The following is an 11,151-nucleotide window of genomic DNA, read 5'->3' on the forward strand; positions in this document are numbered from 1 at the left end:
CATACATCGCTTTTAAATTATTCTCTCCCTCATCTGTTTCAGTGCAGTATACACAATTTATCCAGTTTTTCTCAGTCTTACCCAACCCTGATATCAGTCCCAATTTACAGCTGTGGCACCATGCAATATTTTTCCTTTTGTGACTGAGATATTTCACTCAGCATAATGTCCTCCAGGAAGAATAGTATTATTTTTTAAAAGCAGAAGTAGTAAGTAGGTAGATCTGAATGCACACATCAGATTAAAACCATAAGAATCCCTGAAATTACACCATGGAAGGATAGTATTATTTAAAAAAAAAAAAAACAGGCGTAGGCCCCAGATGAACAATGTGTATCTGATAAACTGTAACAGCACTCTAAAAGGTGGCAGCCCTATCTTCAATGTACAGTGAAAAATCAAAAAGTCATTTCCACCTGTGTTGTTGTTATGTGCCATCAAGTTACCTGCGACCCATAGTGACCCTGTGTACAGTAGATCTCAACCCTGCCCTATCCTGAGCCAGTCTCACTGACTCCAACACACCTACACCCGTTGCCCAAGTCACTGTATCAATCCATCTCATCTGGAGTCGTCTTCTCCTGCTTTATCCCTCCATCCTTCTTAGCATGATGTCCTTCTCCAAGGATCAGTCCCTCCTGGCCATGTGCCCAAAATATGAGAGACAGGGCTTCAAAATCCTAGCCTCCAAGGAGAAACTTGAGTCCACTCTCCCCAAGACAGATCTATTTGTTTTCTTGGCTGTCCATGGTATGTTCAAGACTCTTCTTCAGCACCACAATTCAAAGGGATCAGTTCTTCTCTCATCCTTAGTCACTGTCCAGCTCTCTGATGCTTAGCAAGTAATTGCAAAGGCCATGGACTGGGTCTGGCTCACCTTAGTCTCTTGACTGACATCGTTGCTTCTCAGTATTCTGGAAAGATCCCTGACAGCATATTTACCTAATGCAATTTGTCTTTTGATTTCCTGACTGCTGGTGAACTTCCACCTGGTGGAAATGAAGGATTCCCACTTTGTCAAAGCTACTTTCTGGGGACCCCACATATGTCAAAGCACAACTGTGCCCCACTAGATTTTCAAAGTTTGATTTTTCCAAATTATATCTTCAGACTTACCTTCTGAAGTGCTTCTGGGAGACTCATATCTCCAACCTGTTGCCCTGCAGCCTAGAACAGTCATTTTTATTACACAGGGGCTCTGCAAGCTAATGAATAATAAAAATTGACAGGTTTGCAAAGTAATAAAATCATCAAAATTCAGATTCAGCAAGCTAAAGTTTGCAGGTGGCAAAAGTTTTCATTTTCCGAGGCATTTTACAAAGTTTGAAATATATGGACACTTTAAGCTCTCTGTCTTCAGCTTTCTGAATTGCAGCAGAGTTAAAACTCGTCCTAGATTTCCTGAAGCTCTGGTCGTAACTCACTATACGTTTAGCTGTTAACCAAAAGGTCAGTAGTTTTAATCCACCAACTGCTCCACAGGAAAAAGAGGACTTCCCCTTTCATTGAGATAATGCAGCCACTGAGATGCAGACACCATTGAGTATGAATATACTTCACAGCGGTGGGATTGGCTGAGTGGTCCGCCTGCAGCTTCCTCTCCATTCCTTGGGCTGCACTGCCATCTGGTGGCCAGCACCCTGCACAGACACATTTTACCTTTCTCTTTGTGTTGGATTGTGATCTATGCAATTTTTAGGTTGTCTCCTACCCACATTAAGCCTTTCTTTCCTTTCCTTTTCTTCTTTCATGGTTTCATTGAGCCTTAACTGAAGTTAATCAGATATAATAAGTTGCAGAAAAATAGTAACTCACTTTTCCCCCCCCAATTACTTTCTTCAAATACTGTTTTATCAGAGCATGTAGTTATCATTAACAGGGAAAAATACATGTGAACGCAAACGTTCTCATAAATCATTATAATTCTACAGACCTGTCTCGACTGATAATCACAATTTAATTGATCTATGGACTTCCATTAATGCAGCCAGCCTGCCTGTAGGCCTGCCTGCCTTCTTCTCTTTCCTCCCTCCCTCCTCACTTCCCACTCTTCCTCCCAACCTTCCTCTCTCCCTCCCTCCCTCCCTCCTTCACTTCCTCCTCCTTTAGCTCTTTCTTTCTGGGCTTTTTCCTAGCATTAAGCCAAATTCTAGGCAACAAAATGTCCATGAGGCATAATAACTGATAAACCAAACTGGTTGTTTTATTTCATAGTTTCAATGTCAACCATAAGCTAGCAAACACAGTTCACTGTAGTTCATTTTAATAGACAATATTAAGCTAATGCAGTTCTAGGCCTTTGCTCACTAATCTTACATATAATATATAAATTTGAAGGAAAAAAATCATTTTTCACCTTTAGAGGTGGACTAGGTCATGACAATGGTGTTTTTCGTCAGCATCTGAGGTGTTTCTAAGTATCACACAAATGATGACATTGGTTCTATTCTTCTGAGATTGCTGACGGGAAGCCAGACATTGCATTGCCAGAATCTTACAGATAGCTTACTTTTTATTTTTATTTTTTCTTCAGTGATGTGAAACTCGGTCAAAGGCATAAATCAAGAAAAATTCAAGAAATGATTGAATTATGAAACAAGCAAAACCCCTCATTATAAGACCATGTGCTTTCTTAATTATCTGAGCTTTCATTTATCTAGGTATTTATTAAAACATCTCTACGGAATATGTTTACTCTTTTATCTGAAAAGTCCCCATAAAAGATTCCTCCAATTTTATTTCTCTAAGGCATACCATAAGCTTCAAAAGCGCTCACTAGAGAAAAACAAAAGTGTCGAGTTCTGGGCTGTGTAGTTTGCATCAGGAGATGAGTTCAGTGAAACAGTCCCTCTCCTTGTGGTAACAGGAATCCAGTGCAGCTTCTGTCTACATCACAGGAGATGCAAGGCAGGAAAGCACTCTGAGATTTATAAATGATGCACATCTAATGCAGTATTTTCCTGATAGTCAAGGAGAGGCACATCAAAAAAATCATCCTAGGAAGAGCTGCAACACACTGATACACTCTCATAAGGACACACGTCCACACATGCAGACACGTATGCACATGCAAAGACACATGCACTTCGATGCACAAACACACTATATAGACACACCGTTATGCACGTATCCACACACATGCGTATACAGATACACACAAGACTTGATCACACTCATAAATAAGCTGAGGAAATGCATTACAGAATTTACAAACTGATAGCAGCTGGGAAGGTTAGACTCAGCTTTGATTCTTCCAACTAATATTCGGTTTGGGGATTCAGCTTGTTTGTGTGAGGCAGCTTAATGAAGCCTCTGCTCCTTGGATTTTTTTTCCATGGTAATTCTCTTACGCCCCCCCACCCCCCCACCTTAATTCCCAGAATAACAAGAGGAGCAGCAAACAAACTGAAAACAGAAGGCCAGCTTGCCCGCAGCACCTCTCTAAATATGTTCTGGTGCACAGTGAGCAGTGGTGTGTGTCCAGCCGGCGCACGCAGCAAATTATGTGCAACATCCATCTCCCGGGCTCCCGGTGTTAGGTGTTACCATACAGGGGAGTCCGTGGTGCATAGCTGAAGGATCTCTGCTTGGGAAGGTTTAAGCAAAGTTCAAACAAAATTTGCTCCCCCGTGGATAATCTTAAATCAAAATCGTGATGCCACGGGCTTGATTCATGAGCCTATAAAACCCTGACACATATGGGCGCGTGCTCGGGTTTCCAGCTATCCTTCCTTCGGGTCTCCTCTAAGCACATCTGCTCCTCTTGGGTCATCATCACACCCCACTAGCTCCTCTCAGAGAAGCAGGGTTGTGGGAGGGGAAACACAGCCTCTCCAGGCGTTTCTTTGAATCCCTTGAATGTTGCCTGATGCAAGCAGAGCTTTCAGTAGAAGGCACTAGTCCCCAGCAGGGACACTCAATTCTTGCTGCAGTGTTTTCTGTAACAAAAACTTGAAACTAAGAAACCCAGAATACTGGAGGGGGTTCTGTTGACTTTTTTAGGGCAAATGGATGCTAGCAGTGACCTGCTGCGTCTGCCTAATTGAGTCCATAAGCTCCCACGTGATTTGCTCCCTCTAAAATCCCCTGGAGGGTCGCTGGGAGTGGGTTCTGACTTAAAAACAACTAGGACAACAGAAGAAAGATGATGCTTCCACTCAGGGGATTCAGAAATGAGTAAGACATTGCCCTTGACCTCAAGACACTCTGTAATGGGGGGAGATAAACGGGTAGGAAGAAAGGCGGCTGGGATGAAAGCAAGCAGTGGAGAGTGTTAGCATCTAACAGAGTGATGAGATGCCAGCCAGCAGAAGAGGCTAAGTAAAGGTCGTGATATGGAAATGTGTCCCCCAGGACCATCACTCAGACAACAGTGTGTGGAAACTGGATAGAAAGCAAGTCTGAAAAACCAGGAAGATGAAGGAAGAAAGTTTGGGCTAAAAGCATGGAAATATGGCTGAAGAAAGGAAGACATAAGAGACTTTTAATAAATAAAGCTGAGAGGATCTGGGGAAATTAATTCTTTCCATCACAAAGGGCTGCTGTGAAAAGGATTAATTTTTTAAAAGTTTCTCCATGAGCTCAACTGACATTGACATGTTTTTAGCATTCTACGCTTCTGTTGGTGTAAGAAAAATGCCTTTCCTTCAGTATCTCTTACTTTCTGACCTATACTGATTACCCAGCCACCTCTCCAAGTTTACCCCCAAAATAGCTTTAACTTCAAAAGCTTAAGTATTTTGAGCATTTTCAGTGAAGAGTGAGAATAGAAGCTTGTTCATAAATGCCTTGGTTTCTATGTGTTCCTTCTTGTTGCTGGTGGTGGTGACTGTTGGATCGATTCTGATCCCTGGCAACAGTATTATTGCTCCATCGGCTTTGTAAGTCAGTGACATTTCATAAGCAGATCACCAGGCCTGGATTCCAAGACAACTCCAGGTGGTCCAAACCACTCAACGGCAGATAGTCATCAAATACTAAGCATTTGTGCCACTTGGGGATCTTCACATATTCCCTAGGATAAACTTAAAAGTTTGATCTTAAATGCAACCTACGAACTTGAACTCTAAATTTCTCTTATAACCAAAGCCAAAATGTGTTGGTCCCATTTTAGTTGTCATTTTTGTGTCTACAATCTCTTCATTCAACAGATCTTATCCCATAGAATCTTCATGGATCCAAAATGAGTAACGGAGATCTGCAAGCCTTCCTCTAGATTCTAAAATTTCACAGGTCATCAGTAGACCTCTTTTCTATGTCCAGTCCCAGTGTTGACCATGGCTAGCATCTGCCTCATTCCATCTGCATCAGTCATAATGATCTTCCAAAAGGTGTGAGGCCCTCAAGACACTCCAGGGGAAAGCGTCCTCTGGCGCCCTCATGTGGTGACCTCCATCTCTTACAGGTTGTATCATTACCACTTGTTTATATGTGTCTCCCTCCAACAGCATTGTGAGGGCAAATCCACATTCCATTGCTCCAGACCTTGAGTGCACTTTATGTTTGTTGAATTAGTTAATTAATTGATTGAGACAGCACTTGTACTAGGCGAATTTACATTAGTGATTGTATTAAATATAGTGTTGCATGAGTGCCCGCTCTCTTTCTCTTACTTACATGAAAAGCACTTGAATGCCACGTCAGGTTTCCAATTTCCAAAGAGTGTGAGGCAACGAATTACATCTAGCAGGTACCGAGGTGGTACTTTCTCTGATGCAAGCAGTATCTCTCTGCTTGCTACTTGTTGGTGCATAAATTGATTGAGATTTAAACACATTTCATGCTCCCCCTATGGTAACGTAAGGTTTCATTCAAGAAATCATTTCACCCAGCTAGTCTTCAACTTCTTTTCTAAAATGCAGGCATCCTGGTGGTGCAGTGATTTGTAAAGTGCTCAGGAGCTAATCAAAATGTCAGTGGTTCCGACCACCAGCTGCTCCCTGGGCGAAAGACACGGCAGGTGAACGTCTGTAAAGACGACAGCCTCAAAAACCCTACGGGGCCGGTCTAGTCTGTCCTGTGCTGTGAGTCTGGATTGACTTGATGGCAATGACGGTTTGGGTTTTTGTTTTTATTTTTCCCTACCAAAACCTACTGAACCAACATGAAGAATGAGTTAACTCCTGAAAATCAAGGGTCCTTGATCCTTGCTCTGTTTGGGAGCAAAGAGTAATACATAGTGATTTCACAAGATCAGAAACCAAAACCGAAGAGTTGGGTTATATATCAGAGTCAAGTCTCCTCTTCTGTCTGTTTTCAAATGCCATCTTACCCAGACTCCTTAAAAGCTTATGGCATCAACTAGCTGTCAACTGCCAACCCAATCATTTCAGAGCCAAATAGCTATGAAAGGAGGGGAGGGAAATTATATATATTTGCTTTATCCTTAACCCGCTCCCACTCCTTTCCTAAAAGCTGAAAATATTTCATTCACATGTTATCTCTACAGAATGAGAAACAAGCCATAAAAAACAACATTAAAGCAACTCTAATATTCAAAGGTTGTCTTGCATTATAACAGCCATATCTTTCTTTGGTGTTATTTAAATTGCAAGACTATGTCCACATGCAGCAAATGAGAGCAAATGAAAGATCCACATAATATCCAAGGGCCTGGTTAACAACAATGAAAAGGATGGTTTATTAAGTATGCTTTCTATGTATTATTTTCCATGCTTAGGGCTTGATTACTTTTTATCCTTTTGTGTACTTTCAGTTACTTAATCCACCCAATTGTTATACGTGGTGACAGTTATTCCTATGCATAGACAAAAAAATGTGGCTGAAAGAGGCTTAGCATCCTGTATCAGATCACAGAACTAGTAGACAGAGGAACTGGCATAAATGCAGGTCAGCATTCAGCAGGACTCTAAAACCTTACCACAGCTCCTTCCCTGCTTCCCCACCCCGCCCCCCAGCATACCGGAAACCCAGATGTGAGGAGATGGTGGGGTGGTGAGGAGGGCTGAACGCCCCTAGACAAACAGGGCATGTCTTCCTGGGACAATCTAATCCAATGGCAAAACAGTTAAGTGTCTTTTTAAAACATTGCTGTTGCTGTGTACTGTGGAGTTAGAACCAACTCAGAGCTGACCCTGCAGCAAGTTTTCAGAGGCAGTAAATCACACGGGAGGAGACTGCGCATCTTTCTCCCATGGAACACCTGGTGGATTCAAACCACATGCCTTTGGGTTGGCAGTTCAACTCTTTGCCACTTAAGCCACCAAAACAAATAGAGGTATATGATATTAGAAATAAACCACTTCTTTGAAATAAACCACTGTTACTGCTGGCTGCGGCTGTGTCTGCCCCAAGCACAATATATTTGTCACTGGGTTGTTTTTCAAAAGCAGATAACTAGGGAGCTCTGGTGGCCTTGTGGCAAGACGTTGAACTGCAATCCCAGAGGTATGTGGTTCAAATCTACCAGACGCTTTGCTGGAGAAGGAGGGGTAATCTGCTCCTGTACCAGTGAGATCTGATTTGATGGTTCAAAAAAAAATTATAAAATTAAAAAAAAAAAAAAAAGCAGATTGCTGGAACTGTGTTCCTAGACTGAGTCTGGAAGCTTAACTGAAACCTGTTCAGAATTACAACACCCCAACCTGTACTAACAGACATGTCCGTGCATTGTAGTACACGGGACAGGATGGAAGGTGAAGATTCCACCATTGACCTACTGTACGATTGAGAGCTTCAAAGAAACTCTTTTCTAAGATGAGATTTTTTTTTCTAAAGTGAGATCAATTCAGATTATGTACCCAGACTCTACTTGTTTTATGCTGTCAACCCAAATGCACAGGGTTCGAATCTGCCCACAGCTCTCTGGGGAAAAGACAGTCAACTCCTGTGCAATGTGCAGCCTCTGAACACCTGCTGGTGTGTCAGCTATGAGCTGGCTCTGTCAACGATGACAACAATCACCACCTCACTTTCCCAGGGGTACTTCTTTGGTAAATATTTAATTAAAAGGCCTGGATATAACCTAAACAATTGCCCACATTAAGAGAGGTAATTCTAGGGATAGAGGCATGTGGCTAAGACATGGATGTGGTCGGTTTTAGCCACGGGAGATTTCGTGCTCAGAGGATTATCACCAGCAGGGGATGGTACCCAGATTTCCATCAGGTCAATTTCCAGAAAGGCACGAATAGAAGGGTTGTAAACTAGGTAAGACTGAAATAAAATAAAGAGTGAGACAACACCAAAGCTGCATGGCTCCAAGGACTTCCCCTCAGGTTCCAGGAAAGAAAGGATTGAGGAAAGGAAGCAAAGAGAAAGAATATAGAAGAGTGGAAAGTTGCAATGCCTAGTGTTTCACTCCTTAACACGAATGGGTGATCAAGCTCGTAGTTAGTCCCAGCTAACACTGTAATTCCATAGTGAATATTTGTCATTTGGTGACTGTTCTCATTTGCTGAATTCTTCTTGCCAAGAAGCATCAAGCAATCCCACCTGGGAAGCTGGGAATGGCAGACCTTTGATTATGCAAAAGCACGGTGGAGGCATGGTGAGTAGCCAGTGGTGCTAACAAAGCCACATGTTTGCAGGGGCTCAAACCCCCAGGATCTCCAGGGCAGAAGGATGGACATTTCTCTCCCATTGCAAATTGCAGGCAAGAAGCACATGAAGGGGGTTTCCCTGGGGTGTAAGCGACTTGTAGACAGTGAGTATGAAAGGCTTTTGTCAAGCTCATGGAGTTCAGAGGCCACCTGTATAAAAGCACCTGCTATCCTTCCTGCTCCTGTCAGAGTTCTCTTGGAACTTGGGACTGGCACTGACTGGAAGCGAGGGCCATCAGAAGGTTTGGCTTTTAGCAAAAAGAAAGATGCCAAAACCAAGCAAAGGTGGACATTGCTATTTGATGGTAGGGAAGGAACAAAAGGCTTGCATAAAATCAAAAGGTCTTATTAGCAGTCTTATCTGTGCTTCAAGCAAATGTTTTCCACTACCGTCTGAAAGCGCGAAATCCATAAATTTTACCTGTGGATTTTACCTAATGACAGATCAGCTCCCTCCTTAGCTTCCAGCAGTCCACATGATTGATGAGCTAAGAGAATTGTTTTCTGTGCTCCTCTGCCCCCATCTAGTGGATAAAAACGCCAATTGCAGCTTCCTCTTCCCCGTAATTGATAACCAGTTCAGGCTTTTTCTCTGGGTCTGTAATTTCAGATCTGTTCTGGCTTTTGTAGATGGAAAGCATCCCTTCCTTTAACGGAGCAGAGTATCTGGTTAGCTACAGAAAATCAATACCTTGCACTTCTCATTCCTTCCAGGGCGTGAACTGCATTTTGTTGTTAAGGAACCATGGTGGTATAGTGGATTTCATGTTGAGCTACTAACCAAAACAGTTTCAACCCTCCAGAAGCTTTTCGGGAGAAAGATGACACAGCAGGTGCCTCCAGATAAGATCTGGAACTTCAGAAACCCGATGCAGGACTACCATGAATTGCAATCACATTGACAGCAGTGGATTTTGGTTTTAAGAGGATGTTGTTCACTGCCATCAAGTTGATTCTAACTCTGAAATTAAATACTCACCAATTTTGCATTGTCATCACAGCCACTGTTATAGATAAGCCAAATATTTCAGCCACTGAGACAACCTATTAATATCTCATTGAATGTTTAAGTCTTTTTTTAACTGAGTGGAGGGAAGGTACAGGAAAGGAAGACTCTCGATGAGATGGATCGATTCTGTGAGTGGAGTGGTGGGAATGAATGTGTTTGAGACGGCGAGGTTGGCACAGGATAGAACGGCATTTAGGGCTTTTGTACATAGGGTCGCTATGAGTTGCGAACAACTTGATGGCACATAACAACAACAACTACTTAAACAAGCACAATTGCTTTCTAAAATGGGAAAGTCCTTCCTAATTTGACCAACATGGCTAACACTGAAAAGAATGGGAATCCCAGAATACTTCATTGTGTTCATGTGAAACCTATACTTGGAACAGGAAGCAGTCATCAGAACAGAGTAAAAAAACACTACATAGTTCAAAATTAGGAAAGATGTATGTCAGAGATGGCTTCTATCTCCATACCTTTTCAATCTAAATGTGGAACAGATCATTTAGGAGGTTGGACTTTATGAGGAAGAATGTAGCAACAGGATTGGAGGAAGACTCATCAACAACCTGGCATATGCTGATGACATAACCTTGCTTGATGAAACTGAGGAGGATCTGAGGCATTTGTAGCAGAAGGTCAAGGACTGCAGTCTTCAATATGGATTGAAGTTCAACTTCAATAAACTTGTGAAAAAAATAGGCCTGTGAAAACTTTATGAATAGCAGCAGAATATTGTTTCATATAATGCCAGAAAAAAATGAGCCCCTCCAATTGAAAGGTACTCAAGATACAAGAGAAGACGACTTGCCTCCTCAAAATAGAATCAACCCCAATGACATGGATGAAGGAAGGTTTCCAGGACCTTCATTAGCTGTTATGAAATGGCACAAAATGAGAAGACACAACTGTAAACTTCCAATAATAAGTCATATGAACTTGAAATTTATGAAGTATAAGTCAAGGAAAAATGAAAGTTGTTTAAAAGCAAATGAAAGGCATGAACTCTTAACATTTACTGCATTACAATTGTAATTATTGTTGCTGTTCTTAGGTGCCATCCTGGAAAGCATGGCTCATTAAGGAGACTTATGAACAGCTGACCTGAGTCTTGCCTTATCCTGTGCTATCCTCAACATCTCGGACACAATAGAGTCAATTGCTGAAGTCGCCATGTAAACCCATCTCATGGGGGTGCAGAGGGATGTCTTTCTCTCCTGTGCTGACCCTCCATCTTCCCAAGCTTCATGTCCCTCTCTAAGGAATAACCTCACCTAGCTTTGTGTCCAAAGTATGAAAGATGAACCTTTGCCATCTTTGCCTCCAAGGAACACTCTAGCTGCTCCCCCCCCGCCAAGACATATCTGTTTGTTCTTTTTAGCAAGATTAAATCATTTAACACTTCTGCCCTTTCTCCATTTATCTTACAATGTTGGCTGTTGTTAGTTGCCATCAATTCAGTATTCTGGAATTCCCTTTCTTCTGAAGATTGTTGTTGTTGTTATGTGCCATCGAGTCGTTTCCGACTCATAGCGACCCTATGCACAACAGCTCTAAACCCTGCTCTATCCTGCGCCAACC

Source organism: Elephantulus edwardii, unplaced genomic scaffold (assembly GCF_000299155.1).
Source record: "Elephantulus edwardii isolate Elephantulus edwardi_28Jun2011 unplaced genomic scaffold, EleEdw1.0 scaffold00085, whole genome shotgun sequence".
Classification (NCBI taxonomy): domain Eukaryota; kingdom Metazoa; phylum Chordata; class Mammalia; order Macroscelidea; family Macroscelididae; genus Elephantulus; species Elephantulus edwardii.